Genomic DNA, 16,010 nt, shown 5'->3' on the forward strand with positions numbered 1-16,010 from the left:
GTGGAGTCTTAACCACTGCGCAGCCAGGCAAGTCCTGGCCTGACCCTTCTTGATCCCGTTATCCTATCACCCTACTTGGGAGACTAACTCCTCCCCTTTGAGACAACAAGCGAGAAAGTGCTTGGAAAAGAAAAGCCTCGTTGGCTGTTTACGGTTTTACGACGTATTGCGTGCTGCGTGATTACAATGTCAAACATTAATAACTGGGCTACTCCCAGATTCATAATAATGATCAATGGCTCCGGGACGATTAAAATGCCATCGTAAGTGTTTACGTTATTCTCTTGGGTGAGTGGAGCTTGGGAAAGGGGGGAAGAAAAGGAAACTAGGAAGCAGACTAACTTCTGAAAACAAGCAGAGCTGGCAGGAGTGTCCTTCCGTCCCCTGGAGCAGAAGTGGGATCCGGGTGTGTCCTGGTCTGAGGTCGCTGTCCCGGGTGTTTTCTTATCTGACACTCACAGCAGCCTGGAGACAGGTGGACTCAATGCATTTATACCTCTGAAATGAGTCTCTTTAGGGGAGAGGCAGGGAGAGGGTGTGTGTGCATGTGTGTGCATGCCAGTCACGTGTACCCGAAGTCCAGGGATACACTGACACAGGGCCTGATGGGTTAATTTTGCCCCCCTATTTCCTTTCTCGGAAAAGGCTGTGTAGACCCAGCTGCCCCTGGGGGGCTTGTTGCTGCTGCTGCAGCTGCTAAGTCGCTTCAGTCATGTCCGACTCTGTGCGACCCCATGGACTGCAGCCTACCAGTCTCCTCCATCCATGGGATTCTCCAGGCAAGAGTACTGGAGTGGGGTGCCATTGCCTTCTCCGGGGGGCTTGTTAGAACCAGGTTAATGAGCCTTGTCTGCAGCTTGTGATGGGTCCCTCTGCCCTGCACCCTCTTCCCTTCTGCAGGTGGCCCTCTTTGTGGTCACTGTGTTGCCCAGCAGTGGGAACGCTTGTCGTGATAGCAGTTGCTCTGAGGCTTTGTACTATGCACACGTCCTGCCAAGATGATTCTGCACAAGACAGATTCTCTTCCCTGTTTCCATTTTGTTGTCTGTGGCAGGTTGGGTTCTTGGCTCCACTTCTTCCTTCCCTCCCTGGATAGAATCTCACACTTTCGTCTTTTGAGTGGGGCCTTGCAGTGCTCCACATTAAGAGGGGGCAGGATTCACCCCCACCATTGATGCTGGGTGTGGTCACATGGATGTTTGTGATTCGGGCAGAGGCTTTTTTTTTTTTTAATGTTTATTTATTTGGCTGCACTGGGTCTTAGTTGTGGCACGCAGGATCTTTATTGCAGCATGGGGGATCTAGTTCCCTGATCAGGGATTGAACCTAGGTGCCTTGCATTGGGAGCACAGAGTCTTGGTCACTGGACCACCAGGGAAGACCCTGGCAGAGGCTTTGAATGAGGTTGCAGGACTGGGCCGTTCGCCAGGAGCGGAATGGGCTGCCTGCAGCTGTCAGTCCCAAAAGGGAGACACTTGATCCTCCTCACCTGTGTCCATGAAAAAGAAAAAGAAGTCAACGCTTATTGTAAGCCACTGAGATTTGAGGAGTTGTCTCTTATGCAGTGTTATAGTAGCAATAGCTACAGCTGATGACTTTGTAGGTCATTCATTCACTCAACAAACACTGATGAGCATTAGGAACTGGCGCTTTTATCACGCCAGTGAGTGTCTGCAAGAGTCTTGGGAAGAATTAAGATGAAAACTTCCAGGACTGTCTACTTTTCAGGAGCTCTAGGCAAACAGCAGATGCAGTCTGTCAATCTCCCAAAAGCTGTCAAGGTTGTGCTCATCATTAGACTGGAAGGTGTCATGGAACAAGATGGAGATGTTGAACTCTGTGAAGTGAAAGTGAAAGTCGCTCAGTTGTGCCCGACTCTTTGCGACCCCATGGACTTAGTCCATGGAATTCTCCAGGCCACAATCCTGGAAGTGGGTAGCTTTTCCCTTCTCCGGGGGATCTTCCCAATGCAGGGATCAAACCCAGGTCTCCCACCTTGCAGGCCATTCTTTAATAGCTGAGCCACAGGGGAAGCCCAAGGGAAGTTGAGCTCTGTAAGGATAACCTAATCATACTTCTCACATGTGGCTTCTCACACACCCTGGGTTACTGGCAAGTCTCTATCACCCACGCCCCAGTGTCCTGCTCTGTGAAATGGGGTGATCCGATGTCGCTAATCCCTCACTGGGGCTTAAATATAGCTCTCAGAAAACCATCAGGTCGCCTAAGAGTTTAGGGCATGCTTTATCTCTATTATCCTCCCCAAAACGTATGTTTAGTCACCTTTTCTCTAAAGTTGCTTCAACTTTCTGTTCAGTACTTTTTTAGATCCATGAAGCACACAAGAAATTCTTAAATACTCTGCCTTTTAAGGCATTTCTTGGCATCATTGAAGTTTGTTCATAGGGAGACCCGTCTAGGACAATCCCTTAGCTACAGTCCTCATTTCATTGTGTCTCATTTGCCCTGGCAGTGAGGTGAGGACATCATTCTGTGTGTTTTGGCACGTAGTGAATTTCTGGGTGGTGTGATGGGTGTGTGGCAGGAGGCTGGCTATGATTCTTGCCTTCATGCCTCATGTTGAAGGGTTTAGTCCTGCCTTGGAGGATGTGAAGAGATCGACAGGAAGGGGGACTGAGGAGCAGAGCTGGGGGTTCCCTCCTTCTTCACCACTACTCCCAAAGCAAACTGGACTCTGGAGGCCCGTGGCCCAGTGATTCTGGCTCTCAGGGCCTCCCCAGGGCCCTTAAGTCTTTGCTCCAAGAAAGACACCTTTATTTGCTACCTTCCTCCCCCACTTCCATCCATCTATCCATTCATCCATCCATTTCTCATTTAACTAAAGGGAGCACTTCCTGTCTGACTATGGAGAACACAGTCAAGTTTGTTTTTTTCCCCCCTCCCCGTAGGGACAAAAGCTCAACAGCTGGGCTGAGTCCCCATTTGGGAGAGAAGCAAATGGGTAGGTTTTATATCAGGGCCCAGGCCTGCCTGAGATGCAGGCGCACAGCTCCAGGCCAGGATCCGGGTGGGCTGTGGAGAGCTGTCTTCCTTGGTGCTCGGGTCTGATTGCTGCATCTCAGCACATTCTTGCCCCCAGGTACCCACTGGGGACAGGGTCATTCAGCAGAAATAAGCACCACTTAAAGCAGTAAGGAGTCGAGTGACTGTCCCCCCACTCCATGGAGACCGGGAGGCTGTAGGTGAGTGTGATGCCACTGTAAGTCCTTTGTGAGCAAAGGCCACGCCCCTAATGGGTTTGCTGTTTACACGTAGTCTCCAGCTTGGTGCCTGTATAAGCAACTTTGTAGGTTTCCTCTTTACCTTCAAATGTCACCTGAAATCTTTTCCTGCTGCCGTGGACCATTTCCTTCCTCCAGCCCCATCAGCGTTGAGGGGGACTGGACACAAACGTCAAAGACAGCAATGCTGGAAACAGCCCCCAGAAAGCCAACGCAGAGCTCGCCACACAAAACAACACAGTGACAGTCCTTGCCCTGTGTGGTTCATCTCATCTCTCGAAACCTGTGTGTCTCAGGAGGTGAGCAGAAGTCACAGTCGTGGGAAGGAGCGTGGGGGTGGGCGGGGCCCGGGCGGGGGTGGGGGCGGGGCCCCCCCAGGCTGGTCTGAGTCCAGGTGCCGCCCTTGTGGGGCGGGCTCTCTGTGTGCACAGCTGGCTGTCCCCTTGGCTCTGCCCGCTCTGAGAAGCAGGAGGGCACCGCGGTGATTGCTGGCCGGTCTCCATGGCAACAGCTGATGAATCTGCACCAGGAGATGGCAGGGCCGCCAGCCTGAGGCTGCCTTGGAGTGGGAGCTGGGCTGCGATGGTGGGGGCTGGCGGGGGAGAGGAGCTGGAGGGCTGGAGATGTGGGTGCCAGATTGGTAGCTCTCCCACTGGCCATCCAGAAGATGCTCCCAGTCTCATCTCAGTCCGATCATTGGTTCCATATATTCATTCCACATATTTTCCATGGACATCTACATGTGCCAGGCAGTGGGCACACAACCAGCTATGGGACCCAGTGGTGCTCTTAGCAGACAATAGGTTGGGGTAGCGGGGACAGGTAGTCAGGTAATTCCAATCCACCATGATTGATGTGGGTGCGCCTCTAACCCAGGCTTGGGGGCAGGGAAGGAATCCAGGAGAGAGGAATATGTGCTTGATTTCCTGAAGGATGAAGGGATCAGCTGTGAAGAAGGGGGGCAGGAGAGCTGTGTGGAAGGAAGGGGGCTCAGGTGGGAGGAAGAGAGGGAGAAGGGGAGAGAGGGACAGAAACAGACTGGGATCTGCAAGGTCCCAAGTATCTAGAGCCTGGAACCGGTGGGCCAGGGAGGACAGCACAGACAGGGATGGGGGGCTTGTCCTGGTCCAGGTTAGGGGGGAGGGGCTGGCTGGTGAAGGCAGGGGGAGGAGCAGAGTTAGGAGATGGTGTGGGGATGGTATTCTGGACTGGGAGGCATCAGTGACCTCTGTGTGATCTCCTGTGTGCCAACTCAGGTTCTGAGATGGGGAGTCAGTGGGGAACGCAGCAAAGATGGAGAAGGTGGAGAAGAATGAGAAGATGGAGAGGACGGGGAAGACGCAGAGGGTGGGGAGCGTGGACAGGATGGGGAGGGTGGGGAGGGTGGAGAGGACAGCTGCTCCTCCCTCCTGGGCTTCCCGAGGGTCGGCGGGCAGTGCTGGCTTTCCCAGCGGGTGTCTTTCTGTTCTGCTCTCCCTCTTTCCCTTTCACCCCAGGACCCTTGCACAGGCACACACACGTGCTCACACACATGAGCATTTGCATATGCACACTCACAGGTACACTTGAACATACCTGCATTTGGATGCACACGTGCGTGAAACACACACATGCATGCATGCACATTTGCACACATAGGCTTTGGCATGCATATACACACCTGCCTGGTCTTCCCAGGTGACGCTAGCAGTAAAGAACCCACCTGCCGATGCAGGAGACATAAGAGATGTGGGTTTGATCCCTGGGTTGGGAAGATTCCCCCAGAGGAGGAAATGGCAACCCACTCCAGTATTCTTGCCTGGAGAATCCCACGAACAGAGGACTCTGGTGGGCTATGGTCCATAGGGTCACACAGAGTCGGACAAGACTGGAGTGACTTAGCATGCATGAGTGCACACACCCCCCCCAACATGCACACCCTTTCTCTTGTATATACCTTTGCATCCGTCATCTCCCTAATCGCCCTTCTCTCCCTGGGAGTCCCCACGTGCTTCCCCTCCATTGGAATAGGCCTGGCCTTGTCGCCCATCTGTCTGCCTGCCTGTCTGTTTGTCTGTCTGTCTCCCCAGCGCAGGGAGGCCTCCTAAGGACAGGCTGCTGCCTCTTTAGCAGCGTCTTGCTGCTGCTGAGCGGAAGTCTCCACGGAGAAGAGGCTGAGGAAACCACACTCTTGCTCAGGGTGCCCGCAGTCAGGGAGTCGCCTGAGAGGCAGGTGTGAGAAGGCCCAGGGGAGGGAGGGTGTGAAGCTGTGTCTCCCAGACCCTGTTCGGTGTCAAGGACAAAACTAGGTCGCAAAGCCCTGTGCTCCCCCAGGCTGGGCTTGGCTGGCAAAGTGGGTCCCAGGCTCTCTGGTGCCCAGCCTCCACCTCCGCCTTCCTGGGCTTGTCCTTGGGTCTTCACACAGCCTTCGGGGGCAAATGGCTCTCAGGTGAGTCTTGACTTGCCTCCTCCAGGGCTGTCCTCAGCCCGGGCCAGGGCCCTCTGGTACTGGGGCCCCCTTGAGTTGTGTGGTGTGGGGTGACCCCTGTCCTGTACTCACTTTGGTTCTTCAGCCCAGCTCTGCCTCTGTCATGGTAGGGGGGTACCTGGAGTGGAGTGGACAGGCCCCCCCCGGAAGGTTGGGCTTCCCATCTCCATACTCCTGTCCGGCCCATGGTGATGGAGGAGGGGTACCAGCCTGGCCGGGAGAGGAGGACCCATTCAGGGCCTGGCTGGGTGATTCAGGGAGAGAATGCCATTGCTGCCCCCAGTTTATAGGCAAGAAATGGGGGTCGGGGTCTTGATCACACTGCTAATAAGTGGGAAGCTCATTTGATTTGATATGAACCCTGGCAGGCTGGTTCTCCAGCCCCTGCTCTAACCACAGGGCCATCCAGACTCTCTCGAGCCTCAGGCCTCATGTCTTACCTGTGACACGCCCTATGTTGCTTCCAGGGAAATAAGGTCCAGAAGTCACCTCACCCTGTGGGCGCTTTGGTCCAGACCTCTGTCTTGCATGGCAGGGAGCCAGCACGCCCCTCCCCAGGACCCCAAGAATGAGGGCCCACGGTGAGTCTTCTCCAGGTGCTCCTTCATAGACATGGGTCCTGCTGCTCTCACGTGGGTGACACAGGGTGGCAGGATGTTCATTTCTGGGGGGTGCCCATGGCCAGTGCCTGCCTGGCTCATCCAGAGGGCATTGGAGCACACAGCCAGGCGCCAGGTAGAAAGGAAAGGGCAAGTGGTCACCTGTGTCCCTGGAATGATCCATTTGGGAGCCTATCTTGCTGGGATGCCATGCCCTGAGTCTAACCCCCTACCCCACATCTTCCGACATCTCTGGATATCAGACTCTTGCCCGGAGTGGGGAACGAAGACACCCATGGAGACTGACTCTCCAGGGCCCAGCATGGCTGCAGCCAATGCCAGCAGGGACCCAGCAGCAGACTTGACTCTGGGCCCCTGTGGTCCTGACTTCACCTGTTGCCATGAGGCTGGCTGCCTGCGATGACCCACCTCCTGCCCCTGCTCTCAGGAGGGGAGAAGCAAGTCTCAGCTCCCAGCTGTGAGGGCCAGTGAGGCCGGACCTCTGGCAGATTAGCAAATTGCACATCTGACCCAGCCTCGCGGAGGCTCACTTTCTCTCCTTTCCATGCTGAATTTCTTACTGTTAAAGAGCATGTTTAAAAAGAAGACAGGAAAGGCAGACAGAAGAAGGAAGAGGGGAGAGGAAAACGCCTGGACAACCTTCCCACTTCCCACCACCACCCGGAGGTTTGAGTGAAGAGCCGAAAAATGCAGACACGTGAAGGGGCCAGATTCAACCTCAGACCTGCCTGCGGGCGAGTCCCGGATGGGCAGGAGAGGTGATGGGCGATGCGTCTGGATGGCACTCTGCCCGCAGCCCAGTCCCGTGCTTGGCCCATGTGGGCACCCAGCAATCATTGAAAGAATGAAAGAAATCAGTGGACGGAGTTGAGACTCTTCTCGGGTGGGGTGGGGGTGTGGCTTCCACACCTTCTTCTCCGAGGGATTCTGATACTGAGAAAGCATCAGGGTTCTGCATTCCTACGTGAGCATCCCCAGCAAGGGCCTCAGATTCCCTTCCCCTGCAGACCCTGTCGTATCTGAGCCCATGGAAGAATTTTGTTTGTTTGTTTGGCTTGCACTGAATCTTCATTGCTGCACTTGGGCTTTCTCTATTGTGGCGAGTAGGGGCTGCTCACGGGCTTCTCACTGCGGTGGCTTCTTTTGTTTCGGAGCATGGGTCGGGAGCGCTGGCTCAGCTGGTGCGGTATACCAACTTAGCTGCCCTGTGGTGTATGAAATCTTCCTGGACCGGGGATCGAAGCCGAGTCCCCTGCATTGGCAGGTGGATTCCTATCCACTGTTCTACCACAGTGGGGGATGGGGGGGAGCGTCCGCGTCCATGGGTTTTTCTAAATTATTTTCATGGGGCTCAGGCTCCAGAAATGCCTTCAGAGCCCCAGGCAGGGACTCAGTCACTTATCCTGGAGGGAAACCCTGACTCTGCCTCTCTCCCCTCTCCCTCTCTCTCCTTCTCTGTCTCCTAGACTCTCTCTCTCTCTCACACATGTGCACTCATGACTTTCTCGAGATCAGCATATTTGTCACACTTACTCCATTTTTCCTCTGGCTCGCTGACGCAAGGTGAGCTGAAGAAGAGCTTGTGGGGTGAGGACTGGGAAGGCACGGGTGCCATGGAAACCACTTGGGAGCCCCGTGAGCTGCTGCTGTCGGCTGCCGCGTGGACCGTCTCCCTAATGTGTCCTGTGATGTTTGATCATCTCCCCCTTTATGTGTCTCACCTGCCCTCCTCCTCTCCCTCCTGGCTCCTCAGGCTCAGCTCAGGAAGCTGCTTGCAGGTCAGGAGAGTAAAGGTGCTAATGATTTTTAAAAAAACCTAATGATATTTTCAACCTCATCCCCCCCATGCTCACACCTCCTCCCCAGGAGGCAGCTACAGATGTTGGAGGCAGAAAACAGTATTAGATACGTAGAGAGGTTCCCAGCTTCTCTGGCAAGTGCTGTTGTTGGTGGCAGGGAGAGTTCTCAGATTCCACCACAGGGGCCAAGGGCTGGGCAGGCCCTTGATAGATAATCGGAGTCACATTGGGGACTTTCTCCTGGCAGGTGGCGAGATTCAAAGCATTGTGGGCAACCTTGATCTTCCTGAGCTTCTTTCATGTAAATGTGTTGCGTAAACTGAAGCAGGCCATGAACTCCTGGGTGGACCTCAATCTCCTCCTTTCTTTGAACCACCGTCATCAACACCATCAGCATCATGTCTTACGCTGGCTTTTGCCCTGAGAGTTTCTAATCCTTCATTTTATCTTTTTCCAGCAATGGCCCTGAAAAGCTGGCAGGTCAAGGGGCATTGGCCCCACTTTACAGGGTGGGAAGCTGAGACCTAAAGGTTTCAGTGGTGAGGCTGGGACGGGAACTGTCTCCACTCCAAGGCTCTGTCTCCAGGGCTGTTGGACCACGTGGGTCAGCATCTCTGGCTGGTCCACTGGCTGAGGCTGTGGGCAGGCTCTCGTAGGGGCTCGTGGCCTGAGGCCTGGTGAGGAAGGAATGTTTTAAGTAGTGTCCATCAACACTGTCCATCGACGGTTAGCAGATCCAATCCTCTCCTCTTTCTATATTCAGTTTCCTTAATTCACGAGTTTCTGAACAGTGTCTCTCCTCCCTGCACACAGCCATGTGCATATACACATGTACAACTGTTCACGTTTTATCTCTCTTGGTCAGAGGTCCATCCCCACCAAGCCATTAGACATGCTCTGGCACTGTCTCCGATGGTATATATATAGATATTTTTTAATCTGAACCTGTGAGCTGACTGGGCTCCGCTGGGGCGTCCTCGCAGCTGGGGTTGTGATCACGTACAAATGTGACCAGATTGGAGCCCCCTAGGTGTCTCATGCACATGACCAGCATTTGGTGCTGACTATGGGCTGGTTGCTGAGCCAGAGCTGCTGATGGCAAGGCTGTGGGTGTCCCAGGCTGGGCTTCTCATGGCTTAGTGGCCTAGTTCTGCCAAGGAGTGTCTCAGGAGAGAGGTCATTTCAAGAAAGAGGAAGTGGAAGCTGCCGATATTAAAGACTAGCTCCAGAACTGACACAGCAGCTATGGGAGATCTGACCATCCTTTAAGTACCAAGTCCAGTGGACCGTTGAGGCCTCATCTAAGTGGACGTCTCTGGCCAGGTGACTGGACTATCCCACCCCCTCCCCTGACCACTGAGGCGTTGCTCTCTGTGGGTCCTCCCCCTCCTCTCCATTTCCTTCAGGATTCTCCAATGATTTCTCTTCCCCAGGGACCCTCTTCTTTTTTTCATTCTTGACCCTTTTCTCTCTGCATCCTCCACATTGTCCTGGAAGTCTCATCCAGCCCCAGGGTACTGATGCTTCATTTGGATCTCGAACCTCCAGCCCACACCTGCAAACCGGCCCTGGGTCTCCAACTCTCTCCCAAACTTTCCTGCCCAGAGGCAGAATTAAGAATTCCAAAGTGCGTCCCCACCATCCCATCCAGAGAGGAGCTTGTCATCCTTTCCCCCAGATTCATCTTTCCTTGCCTGATCCCCAACTTGAGGACTGGCACTTTATCCCCGCTCTTCCCTGAAATTTCTGACCCCAACCAGGGCCCCCACAATGTTCCTGGATGACGGAACAGGCGCTGCTTGGTAATCAGAAAAAAAAAAAAAACTCCACAAGTCATTAAATAAAAAAGTAAAAGGAAAGGGTGTCCGTGTCTCGAGGATTTTTGTTTCCTTAAAGGAAAAGCAGATAGATTTTTTTTTTTTTTAAACAGAGACCTGGGAGCGGCCCCAGCTTAATTGGAAAACCGCATTCAAACAGGCTGGAGAGGCTCAGGAATGGCAAATAGCTTCTGCTTGCTCAAAGGAATTTCCTGGAAGCCTTAATGGCCGCTCTGCCCAACCACAGGCTGGTCTTTCTGGCAGAATTAGCACGATCGTGTGGTCAGGGTGGCCAGGCTGCAGTCAGCCTGGATGCTTCTGTAGTCTGGGCTCCCTCAGCACAAACAAGTGGGGGCCAGGGGCCGGGGAAGCTTGTGGAACCCAGGAGCTAGGGGTCAAGTAGGGAACTGCTATGTGGTCAGAAAACTGGTGGGTGGGCTGCAGTCTGGCCTGACCAGGGATAGGGCCTGGACCCCTCAGCAGCTCCCCTGTGTTCCCAGGAGCCGAGGGGCAGCAGAAAGTGCAGGGAGAGAGACAGCTGGTGATTGCTGAGGGCTGACTCTGGTGGGGCGGCTCTTCGGTCCATTTTGTCCTGAGGGATGCTTGGCTATCATCTCCATTTTTCTTTTTTAACAAATTTATTCTTGACTTGCTTAGGATTTTGTTGTTGTTGTTTTGTTTGGCTGTGTAGCATGTGAGATCTTTGTTTCCCCCACCAGGGATCGAACCTGTGCCCCCTGCAGTGCAAATGCCAAGGAATCACTGGACCGCAAGGGAATTCTTTTCATCTTTCTTAAGAGGAAACTAGCTCAGGGGAGTTAAAAATGGGCCCACGATGTCACAGAGGAGGTTCTAGGATCCTGCTAGATTTGTCTGACTCTGACCCAGCACTAGATGGCACATGTCTGGTGCTGGGGGCCCAGTCCTCTGATTCTAGAGAGACAGAGTGACCCAAGCCTCTGAGGGTGGGCTGGGCTCCTCGGGGTCCAGGATGGGGCCCAGCAACATCAGGACAGGGACATCCTCAATCAGTGTGGCTCAGCTGGGTCTCCCCATAACATTGTGTGTCCCCTCCCTTCTACCTATTCCCAGACAGTGGGCCTGGACGGAACACCGCTCTGTTGCTAAGGCCAGGGGTCAGAGAGGAAAGGAGTGGCTGGACTTGGGGTGATGGGGAAGGACAGGGAGGCAGGTGCCTCTCCCCCAGTGGGGCTAGGAGAGTTTTGGAGGCTGGTTGGATCTCTCTAGGAACTCTGCTTTACAAGTGGAGTTACCTATTCTGGGCTATCTATTCTTGACTTATCTATTCTGTTTTTTTCATAGAAATGCAGGCTTTGGTGAAGACAGCCTCATGAAGCACAGGTCAGGGGCTTCTTGGGATGTCTGAACAATCACATATGAATGAGTCACTTACGACATTTACCTGTTGGCTTCACTCACTTACTTATCTTATTAAAGAATGTCTACTTACAAGATAGAAGCAAAAATCACACTCAATTGGGAGCAAAATTTGCAGACTACAACATGAATAATTAAAGACTTTTAAAAATGTGTTTCTCTCCAAAAGATGTGCATGCGTGCTCAGTCACTTCAGTCGTGTCCAACTCTTTGCTGACCCCACGAACTGTAGCCCATCAGGCTCCTCTATCCATGGAGATTCTCCAGGCAAGGACACTGGAGTGGGTTGCCATGCCCTCCTCCAGGTGATCTTCCCAACCCAGGGATCAAACCTGCGTTTCCTGTGTTTCCTGCCTTGGGAAGTGGATTCTTTACTGCTGAGTCACCAGGGAAGCCCTTCCAAAAGATAAAATCCCTTTAAAAAAAACATAGTCACAATCCTTCCCCATCACCAGGCAGGCCTTTAATGCTGCAATTCCACTGTTAAGCTACAGATGGTGTGACTTTGGGTTTGACCCGGGAGGGGTGGAGGGCTGAAGAAACAGCAATTTAGATGAACACCTCCTCCTGTCCTCACCATGTGCCAGGACCTGGATGAAATTCTTTCCTTGGGTTAACTCTCCTGAAGCCTCCAAAAGGACTGCTAAGTAGGCACTGACATTGTATCTGTTTGAAGCCTGGGAACTCCAGGCACAGAGAAGTTAAGTTACTTCTCCAGGGCAGCACAGTGTGGTTCCCTGGCTGGCTCAGAGAACGTGAGGGTGGGGCAGCAGGAGAAAAATGGGTCCAGGTTGGCCTCTCTCTTGCAGGTGTGGGTGGGATTTTTCTGGGACCATCATGAAGCCCTGGGAGGAATCCAGCAAAGAGTTCGCCTGTCATAGGGTTTAATAAAAACCCTGTGCAAGGATGATACTCTTCTGCTCTTTTCTTAAAGGGTCCCTGCATAAGGATTAGCACAAATCTCCCCAAATCCTGAATCTTCCCTTTGCAAACTCAGCTGTTTCGGAATAAGCAGCCTGTAACCCCCCGACCCTGCTACTGCCCCCATCCCTTGGGCGGGAGTCTGATAAGCAAGCCAGGGGGAGAGGGGAGGTCTCTTCGTTTCCCGGTCATCCACGGCGTTCCAGAGCTCTCTGCGTGTCATCCTGGCTTCCGAGCTGGCAAGAGGAGGTGCCAAGGCCCCCCATAGTAGGCAGAGGATGGGGTCTTGTTGTCACTGCTCCTTATTTTATACCTCATGGTGGCTCCAATCCCTTGAGATATCACCGCTGCTATTTCCCCCGTGCTTCTCCTAGATGTGGAAAAACCATTCACTCGTTTATTCAACAAAGCTGTGTCGGTGCCCACCTGACACATAGCTGAGCAAGAAGGATTGGGTGGTGAGCAAGGGACGGGCACCCCCACCTCCAGGAGCTCACACTCTACTGGGGGGCGGGGGGACGGAAATTGAGCGACATGGAAAGTTCTCGAAGAAGACGGAGGTACAGGATCCCGTGCGTGGTGGGGCTTCAAACACACCTCGGGGCGTGGTGAGCCTGGACGATGGCTCCCCACGCTTTGGGGTGTTGCCGGCCTGTTCTGTCCATCTTGGATGTGTAGACTGGGGGTGGAACAGCTGGATACAGAAGTGGTGTTTCTTTAATTCCTGGTGATCATAAATGAGGCCCACAGTCTCTTTCTGCAGCCGAGTATCCATCACCACTTTCCAAAGGAAAGCTCCATCTGCCTTTTAGGTCTTAGCGCCCGTGCTGGGAAAAAGATGAGGGTCTCGGTCCCCTGGCCCCAGCACTGACGGCTTCCCAGCTGGCTCCAGTCAGCACCCTTTGCCCCTCCTCCTCTCCCCTAGCTTAGCCCTGGCTTATTAAAGCAACTTTCCTTTTACAATCTGGTTCTCTAAAAAATGTCTGCCCTAACCTGCTTCTTAAAGGGTCTGTGACTCTTCCCCATCCCTCTAATTATTGAAAGATGTGTTTGAACAAGGAAGAGCTAGACTCATTTCCCAAAAGGCCTTTTACCCCTTGGGGATTGCAGGCAAACAGGACGCTGGTGGAGGAGACGCCCTTCAGAGAGTCGGTTGGCAACACAGAATCACTCAGCAGTGTTTACATCAAGGGATGCAGGGGATGACAGCCCAGGCAGGGAATGAGCCTCTTTTCTCACTGAGGTCTTCCAGACCCACCAGGTCACATGACCCGGTGGCAGCCATTCATCCCAAAGTGATGCCCTGCTGTGGGGGTAGGAGGTGGAGAGATGGTTACTGAGCCCAGGAGATGCGGAGCCTTCTGGGTCTCTGAAGATGTGCTGGAAACTCCCACCACTCTTAGACTGGCTCAACTTTAAGCAGCCAAGTCTTTAAATTAACTAGTTCCTCGAGCATTTATTCAACTGTTCTTGGTGCAGGAGGGCATGCAGAGTGAGAAAGACACTGTCTTCCTGGAGCCCTTAAGCTGATGGGGAGGCTCGACGGGGGTGGAGGTGGGTGGTGGGGTTTTGCAGGCGGAGAGGAGTTGGATGGGGGAGGAAATCAGTGTTGATGGTGGAGGGGAGTATTTAAGACTCAATGCTAAGTCAATATTTTATAATAATTCTAAATGGAGTATAACCTTAAAAAGAAAGACTCAAGGCCAAAGGAGCTGCCCTGAATGGAGTCGGGGAGAGGGCGACATGGCAGGTGTGACCTTCAGCGGAGCCAAGAGCCTGGCAGGGTGACGGCCGTGAGCAGGGGCCTTATGTTATTACGTGAGTGAGGGGTTTCAGAGGGGGTGGTCTCTGAAGGCTTAGGGATTGGCTTCCGGGGTCAAGGGGTACGGAGAACTTGAAGGGGTCCCTGGTTTCTGGTTTGAGCAGGGCTTAGGGGCAGCCAACCAGCTGGTCCTGGGAAAATGTGCTTCTCCAGGGGAACATCTTTTCAGGGATGTCCTTTAAAACAGGCTGGAATGACATAGGCACAGCCTTGGACATATTGACAACGTGTGGAGACAGGGCTCCTGCGAGGTGGTGGGTATGGGGAGGAGTAAGCTGGGGGGCTGGTCTCTGCGTTATTGGAGGCCCTTTGTTTCTGGGCTTCAGTTGCAGGAGCAGAACCAGCACGCATGGCACTTCCCTGGGCATCCTTTTTCCCTCCCCCCTCCCTCGTTCCCCCTCCCCCCATTCTCTTCCATCCAGCTTGCAAAATGATGAAGGCTTGGGGCAGTCTGAGCCAGGAATGCCAAATCAGGTACAGACTCTCAGAGACCAAATCCTGTTTTGAAGTCTGTTTACTCTAACAAATTAATCTCTTTGATGCCTGGAGAAGAAAGATGCATATTAAACAAAGACTCAGCTCTGAATTCCGAGCGCTCGCTGTAGCCATCAATCTCTCCTGGTACAAATGCTGGGTTCAGGGCGTGCATCTTCGGCATGGGGAATTTTTCCACCAGGTTTGTGGACACATAATTCATTAGATTTAATTAGCTAATCACACACTTACCACCCAGACGGTAGATCAGGTCCGCCATGAAGTTCTGCCTGGTTGTTGGATGGAGAAGAATTTATAACGGAGAGGGACCTGATTGCGGAAACAAGATGCTGTGTGAATGGATGACTTTGACGGTTCCTGGGACCCTAGCCATGTCTGCAGCCATCCACACTGCTAGATGCAGTCGACATAGAGGAAAATATTTCAATGGAGGATCAGACTGCGTAGGTTCTTGGGCTGCCCTGCTCCCTTCCCCTCTGTGACTTGCACTAGTTTCTCCCTGCCTGCTTCGTCCCATAAATACTGGGACACTGCCAAATTGCGTGTTCCCAGATTTATATGTATGCTCAAGTCCTAACCCCCAGCACCTCAGAATGTGACTGTATTTTGAGACAGGGCCGTATAAGAGATGGTTAATTTAAACGAGGCCTTTTGGGTTGGCTCTAGTCCCATCTGATTGGTTTCCTTATGGGAAGAGGAAATTTGGACTCAGAAAGAGACAGCAGGGACTCAGATACTCACAGACCAAAGGCTGTGTGATGACCTAGGGAGAGACGGCCACCCCCACGCCAGGGAGAGAGGCCTTGGGGGAGACCAATCTGGCCAGCATCTTGAACTTCCAGCCTCCAGGACAGTGAGAGAGTAAATCTGTGTTGCTTAAGCTTCCATTTTTGTGATACCTTTTTTTTTTTCTTTTGCAACTTTTTATTCTGTATTGGGATATAGCCTATCAACAATGTTGTAAAAGTTTCAGGTGAGCAGCAAAAGGACTAAGCCATACACACACATGTATCCATTCTCCCCATAGACTCCTCCCCTCCAGGCTGTGATACTTCATTAAAAAATTTTTTTTTAATTTAAAAATTCTTTCCTATGTATTTTATTCTTTTTGATGCAATTAAAAGCTATTTATCTGGCTGTGCCAGGTCTTAGTTGTGGCATGTGGGGTCTTTGATCTTAGTTGTGTCCTGTGGGCTCTAGTTCCCTGACCAGGGATTGAACCCAGGCCCCCTGCATTGGGGGTGTGGAGTCTTAGCCACTGGACCACCAGGGAAGTCCCTGTGACACTTTAATATGGCCACCTGAGCTGACTGATACAGACTCTATCACCTTCCTGTCTACAGCCCAAGGTCATCGTGAGGACCCAACAAGATACCGTTGATGAAAGTACCGTGATGATTAGTAGGCAACATGTAATTCTCTTCTCTTC

At 52.8% G+C, this 16,010-nt stretch overlaps 1 long non-coding RNA gene across 1 annotated transcript; it reads left to right on the forward strand.

Annotated features, from left to right (window-relative positions):
* The first annotated feature begins 5,434 nt into the window (after positions 1-5,434).
* On the forward strand, positions 5,435-11,413 carry LOC133056164 (uncharacterized). The gene is made up of 3 exons (XR_009692746.1): positions 5,435-5,454; positions 6,177-6,290; positions 11,269-11,413. It is a non-coding gene; the product is annotated as an uncharacterized LOC133056164 (long non-coding RNA).
* The last annotated feature ends 4,597 nt before the right edge of the window (positions 11,414-16,010 follow it).

This window comes from Dama dama, chromosome 5 (assembly GCF_033118175.1).
Source record: "Dama dama isolate Ldn47 chromosome 5, ASM3311817v1, whole genome shotgun sequence".
Classification (NCBI taxonomy): Eukaryota; Metazoa; Chordata; class Mammalia; order Artiodactyla; family Cervidae; genus Dama; species Dama dama.